The sequence below is a fragment of the Melospiza melodia genome, chromosome 9 (assembly GCF_035770615.1).
Source record: "Melospiza melodia melodia isolate bMelMel2 chromosome 9, bMelMel2.pri, whole genome shotgun sequence".
Lineage (NCBI taxonomy): Eukaryota > Metazoa > Chordata > Aves > Passeriformes > Passerellidae > Melospiza > Melospiza melodia.
Window position 1 is genome coordinate 2,746,409 of NC_086202.1, and position 16,143 is coordinate 2,762,551.

The 16,143-nt window shown below is 43.8% G+C and overlaps 1 protein-coding gene across 2 annotated transcripts in view; it reads left to right on the plus strand.

Moving 5' to 3' along the window:
* C9H10orf90 (chromosome 9 C10orf90 homolog) overlaps positions 1-16,143 on the plus strand; it is a 100,340-nt gene that overhangs the window by 20,923 nt on the left and 63,274 nt on the right. The gene's annotated exons all lie outside the window — the stretch shown is intronic.

A 16,143-nucleotide genomic window follows, 5' to 3' on the forward strand; every position in this document is an offset into this window, starting at 1 on the left:
TCCCTTTTTATGTGCCATTTTGGTAATTCAAAGGGCAGCTAATGGTTGTTTTTGGATAGGAAGGATCAGGGTTAGAGGGCATTTGTCGAGGCACTTGTAAAGCCAGCCCAGATTCTGTAATTGCCAGTGCAAGGCTGCCTGCAGCAGCTGCAGCACTCCAGCCCTGTTTATTGATCCCTGTGATTCAGTGTTTGTGCTCATGGGCACAAGTCAGCACTTTCACAGATCAGCACGGGGGCTGGAGGATCAATCGCTCCTTCCCCCTCCTGATCCATTTTAATTGGGGTATCAAAGGTGCTCTAATCCTCTCTCAGGTCAGGAGATGTATTTGAAGCTGGGACAAAGCTGCGCAATAAAAGCAGGGAGATTCCCCTCTGCAGATCTGAAGGAAAATCTCCTCGTTGCAGGAACCCACCCCAAAGCAGCAGCCAGCGATGCTGAGCTCGCTTTAAGTGGTTACAGCAACCAGCTCAATAAATAAAGTGGTTCACTTCCCTCACCTCTCCCTTGGCAGCACTGCAGGACTGAAAGGCAAACTGCAGGACAATGGTGCTCCAGGGAAATTATTAAGTTCAGACTCAGAGTCTTTATTTTGACATTCAGGAACAAGCCAGAGTGCAGACATGTTACCAGGCATGTGAGGGCTGAGCTCAGGTGAACTTGAGCTGTGTCTTTTTTCTCTTTTGAAAAAAATTCTCTTCCCTCACCGTTTTTAACCAATAAGAAATAATTCTAAGGGAAAGCAAAAGATGATTCCCAGAAAAGCTTGCACTTGATGGAGAGGTGTAATTAGAGATGGCAGCTTGTCAAAACACAGGATGGCTCTGTGGTGGGACTGGGGGTTTTTCCACTTTGGTTTAGAGGTTTGTTACCTCTGCTTTTAGCCATGCAGGGTATTAAAGCTTTCACATTCCCCGTAGGAAGGTTGGTCTGTAGGTTCTTAGGATTTCCTGGCACATATCCCATGGAGAGAGCACACATGGGAGCCATGCAGAGAGTGGAGGGGGAAAGGAGATTTCTCCAAGGCTGCTGCACTGGTGCACATCAAGAGAATGCACCTGAGACTATTTGGAGTGACTTTTCCCACCTAACTTGGGTTTTCTCCGTCATGTAGTCCTAAGAACCCTTCCAAGGAAGTTGAAATTTATAATTCCACATGCTCCAGGCTTTCTTCCCTCTGAAGGAAACACCTTGCCCTCACTGACGCTGCCCCTCACACACAGCCTCCTTCCAGGGGAAATCAGAAATGGCCCTGGAGAGCCAAGAGAGAATTTTATCTGGGGAAGAACTTAGAAGAGTTTAGGCTGCCCAGCTGGCACTCAAGGTGGAAGAAAGACAGAAGGAGCCACAGGTGCTCTTACGTTGGTTTGCAAGCAAGAGCTGGGGAGAGCCAGGTGGAGACCTTGATCCAGAGAGGAACTGCATGAAGAAAAGAGCCCAAATTCAGGGGTTGCACAGGAGAGGAGCAGAGTGTGCCCCGGGGTCACAGCCCCTGCTGCAGGAGGGGTGGCATCCTGGCTGTCCCCATGCCAGGAGGGACAGAGAGCTGCTGCCACCCCAGGCACCTCTGCCTGCCGCCAGCGGGAAGGTGAAGGGAGAGCTCCTGCCCTAATTAATTTGGAGTGGCCTGCAGATAAATCAAGGCTGAAAATGCATCCCTTGAGCTTGGAGTTTACATTCCAGGCACGTTTTTATCCAGAGCCTCAGACTGGCTCCAGCAGCACTGGCTCCCCGCAAGGGCAGGTTCTGCTGGCTCCCACAGGTGGCACACCTGGAGGCAGAGGGTTTGGGACCTGCTGCAAGCTCCATCCCCTACTTCTTCAGGAGGAAATCACTCCTCAAGCCTCTGCAAGAGACTGCTGGTGAAGGGGGAGCCCAGGCAGCTGCTGCTTCTCTGGGCATTGCTGCATTCCAGGGAAAATGCTGCTCCAGATTCATGGATGGTCTCAGCTTTGGCTGTAAAGGACATGGATGTGGAGCCACAACCCAGGAGGAAAAAGGAGGGTGGGTTTGTTTTATAATGTGTGCTTCACCAGGTTTATTTTCTTTGAGAACTGGGGATGATTTTGCATTTTGACCAGTTCAGAACAGTTTCATGCTGTGCTGGGGGAGCAGAGAGATGTGAACCAGAAAAACTGTGTTCAAAGGTGATATCAGACCTGGAGACCCTCACACAGTAAAGCATAAACACAGGCAATTCTGAATAATTTGATTCCTTAAATTTTCCTTCAAAACTGACAAATTGTCCTCATTTAATTTTGCATTTAATTGCAACTGCAGCACTGGATTCATGTTAGTGATCTTAGATTTAAAAGGCTCCTATCTACACAAATTGGGTAGCACATCCTGCCACCCTATTTACATCCAGAAGCAGGCAAAGATTTGAGATCTTATTAAACACATTTGAAGTGAAGTTTGAAGTGGTGAATCCATGACAGGGATTTGTGAAGATGGGAGCCCCGAGTGGAAAAAAGTATCTGGGTAAATAAAATAATTAGGGAAAAAGTGTCAGCACAGGAAGCAGGGGAGGGACAGAATAAGAGAGGCAAAGCAAAAAGCAGCTTGGCTGGGCTGGGAACACACAGCAGGTGTTTGGATAGCAAACAGGCATTAGTGGATGATTTTATGGCAAGCCTACAGTGAAATGAGGGAATGCTGCAGATGGAGGTGAGCTGATGGACAGAGGTAGGTGCCTTTAAAAATGAACAGGCACAGGCAGAGGGGATTGGAGGCAGAGCTGCCATGGAGCTGCAGAGATGGATGCAGAGGCATGGCCAGGAGAAGCAGGGGAAGCGGATCACGGGCTCCCCGCGGAGACAGCGATTATCACTTCCAGATAACTTTAATAGTCCGAGTCCTTCAGATGCTCTTATCAGGAGAAGGAGCTCGAAATCGGTCCGAGATAAAAGAAACGGGAGTTGTCAGGAGTGGTGTGAGAGCATCCAAGGCTCAGGCTGGGTCTGCTGCTCCTGGGTGCCAGCCCCAGCACCCTGTGGCAGATTTTCTTTGTATTTGCTGACTAAACTTGCCGAGTTTGCAGTTCCCCTCTGGAAAACGGGATTTGAGCAGGTGACCTGGAAGTGTTAGAGGACAAAAGTGTCCTGGGTTTGTTCTATGCGTCTCATTTTACCTGTTTAGGAATTAAAATCCAAACTCTGCAAAAGTCTCTCCAAGACTCTTTTCCTTGCTTTACATAGGTGATTTATGTATCTATACACTTACATAAACATATATATATATATTCTTTAATATATATATATTTATATATATATTCATATTGACATTTATATATACATATATTTTATAACGGATATATAATTGTACACATATATAATTATATATATGTATATATATAACATATATATAATGTATACACATATATACATTATATATACATTTTTACATATATTCATATTGGCATTTATATTGACATTTATATATAATATAATGTAATATAATGTAATGTAATATAATATAATGTAATATAATATAATATAATATAAATACATATATATAAATTACATTCTGTAAATTCATAAATTTATAAATATAAATTATATAATATAATATAAATTATATAAATATAATATATTTGTATTATATACTATAATTTATTATATTAATATATTATATAACAATCTATAATATAAATAAAATATTTGTATTGTATGATATAATTTATTCTATTGATATAATAATATCAATATATTATATTAGAAATATAGCATCTATTATTTATGATATAAATTATATACTACTATAAACTGTGCTCTGGAACCTCTGCCCTACCATTTAATCCTCTGATGGATTTATTGCCTATTTATGGTTTATTATGTTGCCTGTGGTGCATGTACTGCTTATTTCCTCTTTCTTTTCTCATGGATATGATGAGCCCAGCTATTTTCTCACCTGTTACAGCATTCGTTTCTCCTCTCCAACCTGATGCATCAGAAATCAGAATCGTGGTGGGGAAGCAATCAGAGAGAAAGCCCCCCGTGAGCTGGAGGCAGGCTCAGCCTGATGAGTGTGCTGTGCTCTGTTCCCGGGTGTGGTGTCCTGCAGGCTGCTCCATCGGGGGCAGACAGTGCTGGCAGAGCTGTGCCACCTCTGATGAGCCCCTCTTTGTTCCCAGGGAATGTTCCCGCTCCCATTTCCCCGGGCACAGCAGGGCTGGGGCTGTAGGAGCCTCCTCAACCCTTACTCAGTGCTCAGCACAGGAATGTTTTCCTCCCTCTGTCTTTTCTGGACCTGGGTGATGCCTCTTTGCTGCCTTTTCTTGCTGTTTTTCCCTTTTTGTCTTTCTTTTCCTTTCCTTTCCCTTTTTGTCTTTCTTTCCCTCCCAAAGAGGCCTCAGAACTCTCTGCCCCTGTGTATGCAGGGAGGCTGCTGCTTGTGGATTACTAGCACAGCTTCTTGTGTTATTGCTCTAGAAGAGAATGTGGGGTTTTTTTTTAACTAATGACATACCCAGAGTTAATCCAACTGACAGGAATAACCTCTCTGATTTAGTCCCTGATCATCGCACCTTGTTACAGGTGAGCTCCCAATGGGAGCAGAAGGGTTTTAGTGCTTCTTCCTTGAATTTCACACAACTCCAGACTGGTTTGGGTTGGAAGAGACCTTCAAGCCTATCCAGCCCGACCCCTTGCCATGGGCAGGAACACCTTCCACTGCCCCAGGTATTCAGCTGGAACAACAGCTCTGTATCTCCCTCCTCCCCAGCTTCTGCCTGAAATGCCTTGATTATTTTGTATTTCTTTCTGCTCTTTCTTTGTGTGAGAGTTTGACAGTTGTATTAAGGAAAAAGCAGCTCGAGGGTTTAGGTGTTGCAGCCAGCTCTGAATGTGATGAAGTCAAGGATCAGATGATCCTCACCTGGTGGTGATGTGTGCCAGGCTCCTGCCATGGTTTCTGCTGGGAAAAAAAATTAAAATATAGAGAAAAAGCAAGGAAAATAAATAGTTGAAAATAAGCAGCACTAAGCAGCTAGGAAGTTAAAATGCTCTTTTTAAAGAGTGGCTCGTGTTTATTGTATAACAAAGAGGAAGAACTCCTTTAATTAATATTAACAATTGAGAGCAGATTAGACAAAAAATACCCTATTACCACTTCCTCTAATCCACCTCTAATTGTGCACCAAGCTATCAAGGAGCACTTAAACCCCAAAAAGCCTCAGTAAGAAGCAGAAGGCAATTGTCTGCTTCAGCATCTCCACAGTTGGACGTGGAAGTCATCCAGCTCCAATTGTCTTTTATTCCATCCTTCCACTGCTTTCACAGCCCTGCAACAGCTTGGGGAATTAAATGGGGTCTGTGGGTGCAGCCAAACACCCAAAATGCAGGAGCTGCCTCTGAGGAGGAAATGCATTCCAGGGGGAGAGGACTGAGTTGGTCCTTCCCTGGATTTGTGCAGAACCAGAACATCTTTCGAGGGTATTCAAACACTTGGCCTGAAAAAAAAAATGTGGATCTGATTACTGCTCGTTTGCATTCCCTTTTCCTTAAGTTTGGAGAAGGCAAAGCTCTCCAGTGAATTAATTAATTTCACTCCATTTTGACAGAGTGCTTAAATCAGCTCAGAAGTGGCACAGCTGAGTAAACCCAGCTCGCAGGCAGTGATTGCTTCTTTTGGAAGGCCCAGCTCAGCAGCAGCTGGAGCAGAGCAGCCAGGAGAAGCACTTCATTAAAGAGCTGTGACAACACTGCTGCAGCCTGGGCTGCTCCTACCAGAAACTCAGCCTTTCAAGAGTGATCAGGAATTTTTTTATTCGTGTTTGTGCTTTCATGATCTGAGGGAAGATGTTCCACTGTGTCCCAGATCTGATCCCTCTTTAGTTCCCCAGCCCCGTGTGCATCCACAGCAGGTTTGCCTCCCACAGAAGTCTGCAGCTGTCTTTTCCCAAGGCTGGAAGTCATTTTGTTGGTATGGAATTAAATTGAGATGTTTAATTAACCTGAAATGTTCAGAACTTGTGTGATTGGGGTCTCTCTCTCACACTTTGTATATGGATAGAACTATATATTGTAATTAGATATCATTATTATATATCTTACACTTAGCCCTCCAAGGTAGATTTCCCTCTTGAAAGGTCCATCAGCCTTTCCTGTGACAGCCTGGCATGAACTTTGTCCCAGAGAAAATGTTGAAAATCTTCATTACAAATGTACATATCTGTGAGGGGACCTGACAGGCTTCTAGAACAAAAGTGTTTTCCCATATTCATCCAAGTGGACGCTGCTCCTGTAAAATCTAGATTCCTTCCTTGCCTGGTATTTAATTTTTCTTTTTTAAATGCAGCAGGATTCTAAGATGGAATCACAGATCCTTCTGCCTTTAATTCCTGCACCAGGTATTTTCACTCTTCATTGTGAGACAAGAATTCAAATGCAGTCACCTACAGCTTAGAGATGGGAATTGTGCCATCCTTATCACTGCTGTGTTTTCCCAAATTCCAGCTCATAACCACAGCCATCAACCTGTTTAAGTTTTGATCTTCTAGAGACCTGCCCTCATTGTGACCTCCTCAGAAACAACACCCTCCCCTCTGCAGCCAGATAAACTTCTGTGGTCTCCCAGCTCCCTCTTCCCTCTTGAATTATTTACCGAGGTCATGAATTTCTTAGAAAATCAGGCAGCAAGACACAGAGAAGTGAAGAGAGCCCTTTCAGGTTGGTGTTTGGGAATTAATTTACTGCCTTGGATTGGGAAATGGCCAGAGGGAAGACGTGAAACCCCCACACACGACACAATGAAATTGCTTCTTGTTGCTCCTTGTTCCAGGTCGGGCAGGTTATTGTGCCTGGAAATTTCTTTTATACAAGATTTGGTTGCTGCAGAGCATAAAGTAATCAAAACCTCGGGAGGCTCAGCAATTTCCGTGGAAAAGCAGAGATGATGTGGGGTCAGTGCCTCACACCTGCTCCACTCAGGCCACGGCTGCACCCAGGATGGCTTTGAGGAGCTTCTGTCTAAAACAGGCCCAAAGAAAGAGTTTAGCAGCAGGAAATTGTGATCAGAGGGGAGAGTGCACGGTGCAGTCCTGAGGCTTTGTGGCACCATCTGTGTTTTCATAATCTCATTTGGAAAAAAGAATAATCATTTCTGGGTTGAAGTTGTAATGGGGGAACGGAACAGCACAGGTAATTCTAAGGTTGTGATCCAATGCTACTCCATTACCTAGGCAATTGCAAAGTTCTAGTGGGCAAAGAGCACATTTTAGCTCTTCTTTTTTTTATAAAATCAGATAGATTTGTGTTAGAGTTCAGTGCAGCCTGTCCTGCTGTGAGACTGAGGATTTCTGCAGCTGTGGATTTGCAGGATGGAGGGCAGAGGGGCTGTGGGATGGCTGCCTGGGAGCTTCTGCCATCCCTATCCTTGGGATTTCAAGGGATTTGCTGGGGGAAAACCCCGAGCCAATGTGTAGGGGTTGAATCTGAACCCTCTCAAGTCCTTCCCACTGGGGAACCTTGGGATCCTGTGAACTGTTTCATAGATATTATAAAAGCTTGCTATTAATTGATGTGTAAAATTCATTCAGCAATTCATGGGGTTTTTTTCCTGACCTCTGCGAGCCCTGAATGAACCCGTGAAAACGTGAAAGGGAAAAAAAAAAAATCCAATTTCTCCTGTCTGAAATGATCTATTTCTCTCGCTGTGGCTGCCAAAGTGAGAGGCACAGTCCCATCTGTCCTGCAGCACTGGCCAGCCTTCCCAGCTCATCAGGGCAGGCACTGGGCACAGACTGCACTGGAGCAGTGCCAGGGAATTTATGGCTGAGGTAAAAGCTGGGGAAACGTGGGTGACTCTCACAAAAGCTGAGGGAAGCACAAGGTCACTGTGAGGATCACGAGAGCCATCCCAGGAGTTCAGCTCTGCACCATTACTGAGGTGTTTGGTGCTTTATTCTCTGCAGAGTGGCAGCAGAGGTGACCTCAGAGGGAAATCAGGTTTCCTTTTAGGCTCCTTTAGAGAGGGGAATTGTCTCAGTCCATTAAGCCTGGCATGGAATGCAGTGCCAAGCAGGGAGGGCTGGGCAGGATGGGAGCAGGGCTGGGATCAGCCTCCCTGGCATGGTTTGGGTTGGAAGGAACTGGGAAGAGCAGGGAGGGGATTCTGCTGGAGCAGTGAGCCAGAAAAATGACCTGTGAGGAAGGATGGCTGTCACTGAGGAGGGCTGGGATTTGTCAGGGTCAGAGGAAGATTTCCAACAGCCCAAGACAGAGGTTAATCAAGATCAAGATGAGCACTCTGCAGTGTGCAGGTAAAAAGCAAAACCCGCCTAAGAAAGGCCTTGGAAATGTGCAGGAAAAAGCACAGAAATTGCTGTAACTCCAGCAGAACTTACATCAAATAACACAAAAGATGGTAGGACCTGTCTGTCCTTTGGGGGCTGGAATGAGATGGTCTTTGTCACTATAGGACACAAAACAACACAAGCTCACACACTGTTGCTCTCAAGGTGAAGAAAAGGAAATTTATTTTCTGACTGCAACATTTACAGATTTCCAAAAGTGACAGCAGATTGGAGAGTGACAGTGCCACCTCTCCAATGACACTGGACAAACCAACAGTCCATCAAAATTCTCTTCTTCCATAAAATAATGCAAAACAATAAGTTATTTACAGAAAGTGTGTGAGAAAGTTCACTACAAGAATGTAAACATCAGAAGGCTTAGAAAATCTTAAAAAGTCAGGGCAACAGGTCTTTACTGTCCTTTCCAACCCAAACCATTCAGTGATAAATCCAGATAACACAGCTCCTGGGAAGCAAAGGCACTGATGAATGATTACATCTATCTAAGAGATTATAACTTCATCTCCCTCCCTTTATTCCCATTAAAATATTTGGAATAAACTGTTGGTGAGACAATACTGAGGATACAATCCCAGCACTACTAACCAGGACCCATGGACAGCACAGAATCCACCTCTATTTTACTCCTTGAACCCAATTAATACCAAATGGTTTATTAGCAATTAAATAGCTGATGTTTAAATATTAAAAATGTTTGGGAGATAAATATTTGAGGAAAAAGAGGTCATTACAGGCACTTTCTCTTGGCACATAATAAATTAATCTCTTTATTGGGAGAAACAAAAATGGGGGAAGAAAGCAAAACCTTTTCTTGGTGCAAATTTGCCACAAAGTGAATCTTTAAGAGGAGGATGGCTGGGCAATGCAGACAAATCTTCACAAAAATCCCTGCTGCAATAACAAAACCCACAGTGAAGAATTCAGGTGTTGCAGCAGACATTTGGGAAAGAAACCCTTACCTGCAGTAAAATACCCTTACCTGCAGTAAAATACTTCCCCAAGGCCTAGAGTTTTAAAATTCATGCAAAAAGTGTCTGAAGTTACCAATTTATGTTCCTAAAATAAGGGATTTCACAGAACCATTTCACAGGACTTCAAAATGAAGTTTGGAGAAGCAGATCAATGATGAATAATGATGAGAAGAAAGCATTGTGGGGAAAAGAATTCTAGAACAGTTCCTGTCACTGTGTGAATGTTTTTCAGGGAGACATTCACCCTCCACATTTTCTTGGTGATTTTGCAAAAATTGCAATGCCTTCTTTGGCCACAATTTTTGCATTGTTTATTGAAAGTTAAAAAAAAGTAAAGAAGTTTCATTGAAGTTAAAAGTAGTTTATTGAAAGTTAAAAAAATTTATCAGCCTGCTCTGGTGGGAGGTGTGCCTGCCCATGGTCTCTCAGTCATTTCCAACCCATCCTGTGACTCTGTGGCTGCAGAAGAGTTTGGAATTCTGGATCCTCAGTTGGGTCCACTGGTGGGAATTCATCTCTGGAAAAGCCCTGGCTGTGAGAAAAGGAATTCTTTAGAAATCCAGTGCTGGATTGCAGCCCAAAGGGCTCTGATATGTGTTGAAGACAATGCTGGGGTCCGGAATTTCTCTCTGATTTTGGTGTAGCTGAATGTGCTCAGTATTTTTAATGCTGTGTTCTACCACAGGGGGGAAAAAAATCTTAATTAAACTCTATGCAGATATTTGGTCATTTTATGTGAAACATCTGAAATGTGAGACAGCAAACTGTCCCCCTCAGCCAGACCTTCCCCCTGACTTTCTAACTTCAATTATCCCCTCATCATTGCACTGTTCTTCCTTAATTCATCGATTACATGATGGGACAGAGAAGCAGTTCTGGTTTATTTGAGGGAAAAATCCCACAAGTGCCTTTATTGCATGTCTTTACAAGAAAAGCAAGTTCCATCCCAAGGTGTCTTCATACCCACTCTCAACATAGTTTTTTTAATACAAAACCAGGGGTATTTATTAACATAATATTTTCTTTTCCTTGATCCAGTGCTGATGCAAAAAACCACATTTGTTCTTAGGTTTAAATCATGCTTTAATGAGGTTGTTCTAAAATCACCTGTGGCTTTATTAATCTTGCACAAATAATGGTTGCTTCCTGGACGTGGTGGCTGGAGAATAGGGGTTTGTATTTGTTCTAAACTGCTTGTTTTGTTAAATGAAGTGCTTGAGCTAATTAAAGGTGTTTTTGGGGATGTCTCAGCTTTAGCCTAATAAAGGAGAGGCACGAGAAGGTGCACACAGACACTTCTTATTGCCCATAAATCTGTTCTTATTGCAACTGTAAACTCTGGAATGGAGTTTTATGGCTCCCATTCCATCGAAAACTGTAGAGGCTGTTACTGATGCTGGATATTGGAATAAAAGCAGTTCTGAATTTTGGGTTTGATTGCTTTTACTTGTGAATTATGCCAAAACTGCTGTAGTCATTATCTTAAAACCTATTTAATTAAATGTAAGTATCCAGCTGTGTGTATTTTCAAAGAGCCAAAGTGCTCTAAGATCTCCAGCAGAAGAGCAATATGTGTATTTATGTATCACAGAGTTTGCAAAACCCTTCCCTCCTCAGTTTTCCTCGAATTTCCTTACTTTGGGATATGTCATTTGCAGCCTTAATGATTGGTTTAGTGTCTGTTTCTCGTGTGCAATTTGAATTTTTTGAGACAATAAGCAGAAATGAAGGCCAGGGCTCAGCCAGGACGATCAATGTGCCTTGGGCAGAGGGAGGGGGGGGAGCTCAATCCTGCTCTGCCTTCAGAGGAGGGAGCCCAAAGTGCCCTGACTCTTCTGCCCACCAAACCTGAGCCTTTTTTCCTCTTGATTTTTCTCCTTTGGTCTCTCCCAGCCCTAATTGCATGTCCCCTCTCTGAGAGGCCATTGTTCTCCTGCCCTTTCACTGCAGCTTTCCCCAGCTTTGTGCCAGCTCCATCCCAGATCCCCGGCCAAGTCTCCCTCCTCTCACTCCCTCTTGCTTTTGCCTTTTTCACAATTACCCCCTATTTTTCCTGTTTAACTATCTGCCTTTCCCTGCTCACCTTTGAATTCATGTCTTGGCTCCTTCATTTGTCAGTGTCCTTAATCTTATTCTCCTCTGGGATGAGCTTATCTCTTCTCTCACCTCCCTTCCCCCACCTGATTTTTCAGGAAATCTCTTGATTGCCCCTCTTTTTTTTTTTATTTTTAATTTTTTCCCCATTCCAGGGGCACCCAGCCCCTTCACCCAGCTCCCCTCCTGCATCCACACAGGAATCTGTGCTCCCTTGGATGTGCAAATGCTCAGCCTGTTCCAAACCCCGGCAGAGTTCAGCTCAGGCTGCTGCCCAGCCTTCAGCCGTGCCTCCGAGTTAATGATGTGAATTAAGGAGTCAGCATTAACTTGGAATTTTCTGCCTTTTGACTTTTCTTCTCACAGCTTGACGGTTTTGTAATGCTCTGTTTTTCTGAGACTTCAAAAAAACCAAAAAAAAAGCCATCCCAGATGGGGAATAAAGTGCCAGCAGGACGTGTCTTGGCAGTTCTGCCACAGTTCCATGGGACTGTCCTGGAGTGTTGCCCCTCTTGGTGCCACGTGCCACAAGAGCCACATTTGGTGTCTCAGAATCCCAGGATTATTTTGGGTGGAAAACACCTCCAAAATCATCGAATCCAAGCTGTGCCCATTCCCCATTTTGTCCCCAGCCCAGAGCACAGAGTGCCACATCCAGGAATTCCTTGGGCACCTCCAGGGAATCCCAGCACCTCCTGAGCAGCCTGTTCCTGTGCTTCCAGTCCTCTCCAGGAAGAAATTCCTGCTGTGCCCACCCTGAGCCTGCCCTGGCCCAGCCTGAGGCCGTTCCCTCTGCTCCTGTCCCTGTTCCCCCCGGCTGTGCCCTCCTGGCAGGAGTGTATCATGTATACACATATGCACATTATATATACACAAATATATACATTTATATATAATCATATTGACATTTATATATACATATACAAATAGTCTATAACGGATATATAATTTTGTAAATATAATTTATATACTATAACATAATTTAGGATAGAAATATAATATATTTGTATTATATAATTGATTATATTAATATATTATATAATAACACAAAATAATAATAATATAAATGTTACATATTGTATTATATTATATTATATTATATTATATTATATTATATTATATTATATTATATTATATTATATTATATTATATTATATTATATTATATTATATTATATTATATTATATTATTTTGATATATAATTTATAATATAAATTATATACTACTATTATTATATTACTATATTACTACTATATATTACTATTATGTACTACTATATATTACTATATACTAAATTATATACTACTACTGTTCCCTCTGCTCCTGTCCCTGCTCCCTGGAGCAGAGCCCGACCCCCCCGGCTGTCCCCTCCTGTCAGGAGCTGTGCAGAGCCACAAGGTCCCCCTTGATCCCCCTTTTCTCCAGCCGAGCCCCTTCCCAGCTCCCTCAGCCCCTCCTGAGGCTCCAGCCCCTTCCCCACCTCCATTCCCTTCCCTGGACCAGTTCCAGCCCCTCAATTTCCTTTCTTGAGTGAGGGACTCCAAAGCGGGGACAGGACTCAAGGTGCTCCTCATCAGAGCTGAGCACAGAGGGAAGATGCTGGGAGTCTCACCCCAAAGCCAGCTCAGCCCCCTGGGGCAGGTGCCACCGTGGGCAGGTGGCAGTTCTAGGCAGGTGTCCCGTCAGGGAACACATTCCCTGCCAGTGGTGCCAAGGAACAGTGGGAAAAAAGGGAAATGAGTGAGGTGACAAGCTGGGAAAGAGCCAACAGGGAAGGGTCAGCCCCCAGGCAGAGCAGGGAATTGATTCACTCCCCTCCCAGATGCATCTCACTGATTTCCTGCAGCACCCTGACAGAAAGCAGATACTACAGTGATAGCTAATTTAAAGGTATCAATAGAGAGTCACACTCCAATCTGCTCAATCCCAAACCTGTCCTGTGCTCACACCATCACACCACACCTCCCCAGCCACAGGATGGGCTGAGGCTGGGTGATATTGCACAAATCTGCTCTGAACCGTCACAGACTGGGGCCCTGCAAGCCATTTCCAAGGTGTGGCACAGCTCTGTACATCCCAGGAATGATTTCAGACAGTCACATCCATGGATCCAGCTTTGCACAGCTGCATTTTCTCAGGAGCAGTGGAGAGTCACACACTGCATCCTGCAGATCAGAGCAGGATATGTCCACATGGAATTATCCATATCCACATCCCACCTCAGCTGCCTGGAGGAGACAAATGGAACCAAAAATGTTGGATTTGAGCAGAATTCCATCACCTGGATTTTGGAAATGGAACGGAGTTTGGCCCTGGGATGTGCTTAGGGATGTGGTTTAGTGGTGGATGTGGCAGTGCTGGGTTAATGGCTGGATTTGATGGTTTTGGAGTCTTTTCCAACATGAATGATTCTGTGAGCTCAGAAAATTTATGATAACGTAATCAGGGGTTAAAGAGTTATTGGATCCCCTGGGATGCAGACAGAGAGATACAATTCCTGTTGTGACCAGCACACCTTTCATCTAAAACTGTTTCAGAAGTTCCATTTGTGTGGATTTTCGCTCCGATTTGCAGGGAAGCTCCAGCCTGGGTTAATAATACAGTGGCAGCACTTCACAATGCTCTCCACCATCCAGAAGTAGCTATTAAACTGTCAACAGCACTAAAAGATGATATTTTGATGGCAATGGATAGGAACCCCATCTCCCTGCCCGTGCTACTCAACATTTCTGCAGCTTTCAAGTGCAGTCAAGCATAATTTGTCACTGCCTTGCATATGTGACACTGTCTGAACAGGGACTCTCAGCTACAACTCTGTCAATCATTTATTTTTCCCAGGCAAAACTCATGTAGCACCACCAGACAGCAATTCCCCTTCCCTTCCCCGTGCCCCTTGCACTTTTTGGTGTTCACCATCCACCTGCAGACCTCTGGAGGGGTGGTAGGAGGTGCCAGCTTTGGGGCTGGAGTGTCGCAGACATTTTTTCATGAAAAACCCTTTCCTTAGGATTTTTCCTCCTGAGAAGCTGGGAGGCCTCAGGAAAAAAATGTAAACAATGGTTATCTGCTGCTGTGGAATGCAACAGGTGCATCTGTGATTGGTCTCATGTGGTTGTTTCTAATTAATGGCCAATCACAGTCAGCTGGCTCAGACTCTGTGTCTGAGACACAAGCCTTTGTTATAATTTTTTCTTTTCTATTCTTAGCTTAGCCAGCCTTCTGATGAAACCTTTTCTTCTATTCTTTTAGTACAGTTTTAATGTAATATATATCATAAAATAATAAATCAGCCTTCTGAAACATGGAGTCAGATCCTCTTCTCTTCCCTCATCCTCAGACCCCAGTGAGCACCGTCACACTGGAGCTGATCTGTACCTGCACAATCCTCTGGAGGGTGGCAGGAGGTGCCAGTTTTGGGGCTGGAGCTGATCTGGAGCTGCACAATCCTCTGGAGGGGTGCAGGAGGTGCCAGTTTTGGGGCTGGAGCTGCTCTGGAGCTGCACAATGCCCTGCCCAGCTGCAGCCAGAGATATCATTTAATGCTCATAAATCAGGGCTGGGTTTGGGCTCAGAGCATCCTGCTGGGAAACGCTTCCAAGGGCTGGCTTGGCCAATATCTGCTTGGCTATCTTCTTCCTTGCAGCCTGACCTTTCCTTTCATGCTGCACACATCCTAAAGGACATCTCCAGCATTCAGTTCAGGTGAAAACACATTTTTTTTTGGCCGTTGTCACAAGTCTGCCATAGGAGGGGGTGACCTCAGCAGTGATCTCTGTAATCAGCACCTCCAAAGTGCACCTGCAATCTGGAAGGAACAGCAGATCCTGGCTGGTGCCAAAATCCAGCAGATAATCACAAACCCTTCTGTCCCTGCTGCAGTTTTAAGCTGGTGATCAAAGTCTTAAAAGTCATTCAATGCAATCTACATCAAACACTGAATAAAGTTATGTTTTTCTCAGTCTAAACCTGTCTAGAGCCGAAATATTAGAGGCAGAAATAAGCTTCATTTATAATTCTCAAGCAAAATCAAATTATTTCATGTCCTTGTGCCCCAAGTTGTTTTTCTTTCTCATCCTAACTGGAATAATGAGAAAAAGGTGGGAGGAGAAGTGCATCCACCTGGGCTGCTCTAGAAAGGCTCAGCAGCAAACGTTTTGAAGTCTGCCATGAAACATTCATCAGCCTCATTTGCATTACAATGTCATGGTTCTCTGGGTGAAATCCTGAAATCATCGCAATTTTTCTTTTTTATTTATTTAAAGATTGCTAAAATCACCACATGCAGCTGATAGGAAGGTAGTGGAGATCCAAGGAACAACATGAGCACAGTGCAAGTCTAAAAGGATTTAAAGGAATCTGCTCTTACGTTCTCTGCTTTTTAAGTTCTGTGAATTTTGTTGTTTGTTTGGCAAAAGCATATTTTCTAGAAAGGTATCTAAGAAATGCAGAGGTCACCGGTGTACTCAGAACATTTTTGCAGTATGTAATCACTGTCTCCAAAGAAATATCTACCTCAGAAGTACTTTGAGGTATTTTCTCCTTGAAAAACCCTTGGTGCTCTGTAATCAAATGAACTCTCAGTACCCTTTTGGACAGCAAACCTGGCTGGATCACATGTTTTTAATTCTCCTTAGTGGGTTCAAATAATTTCTGAGCAGTTTTTTTCTATAGTTCTATTTAGAATATGGATACTGAAATTAATGCAATATTCCAGTGCTGCTCTTAGCAGTATCAGAGAAAATGATGTTAATTTTTGTTTACCCC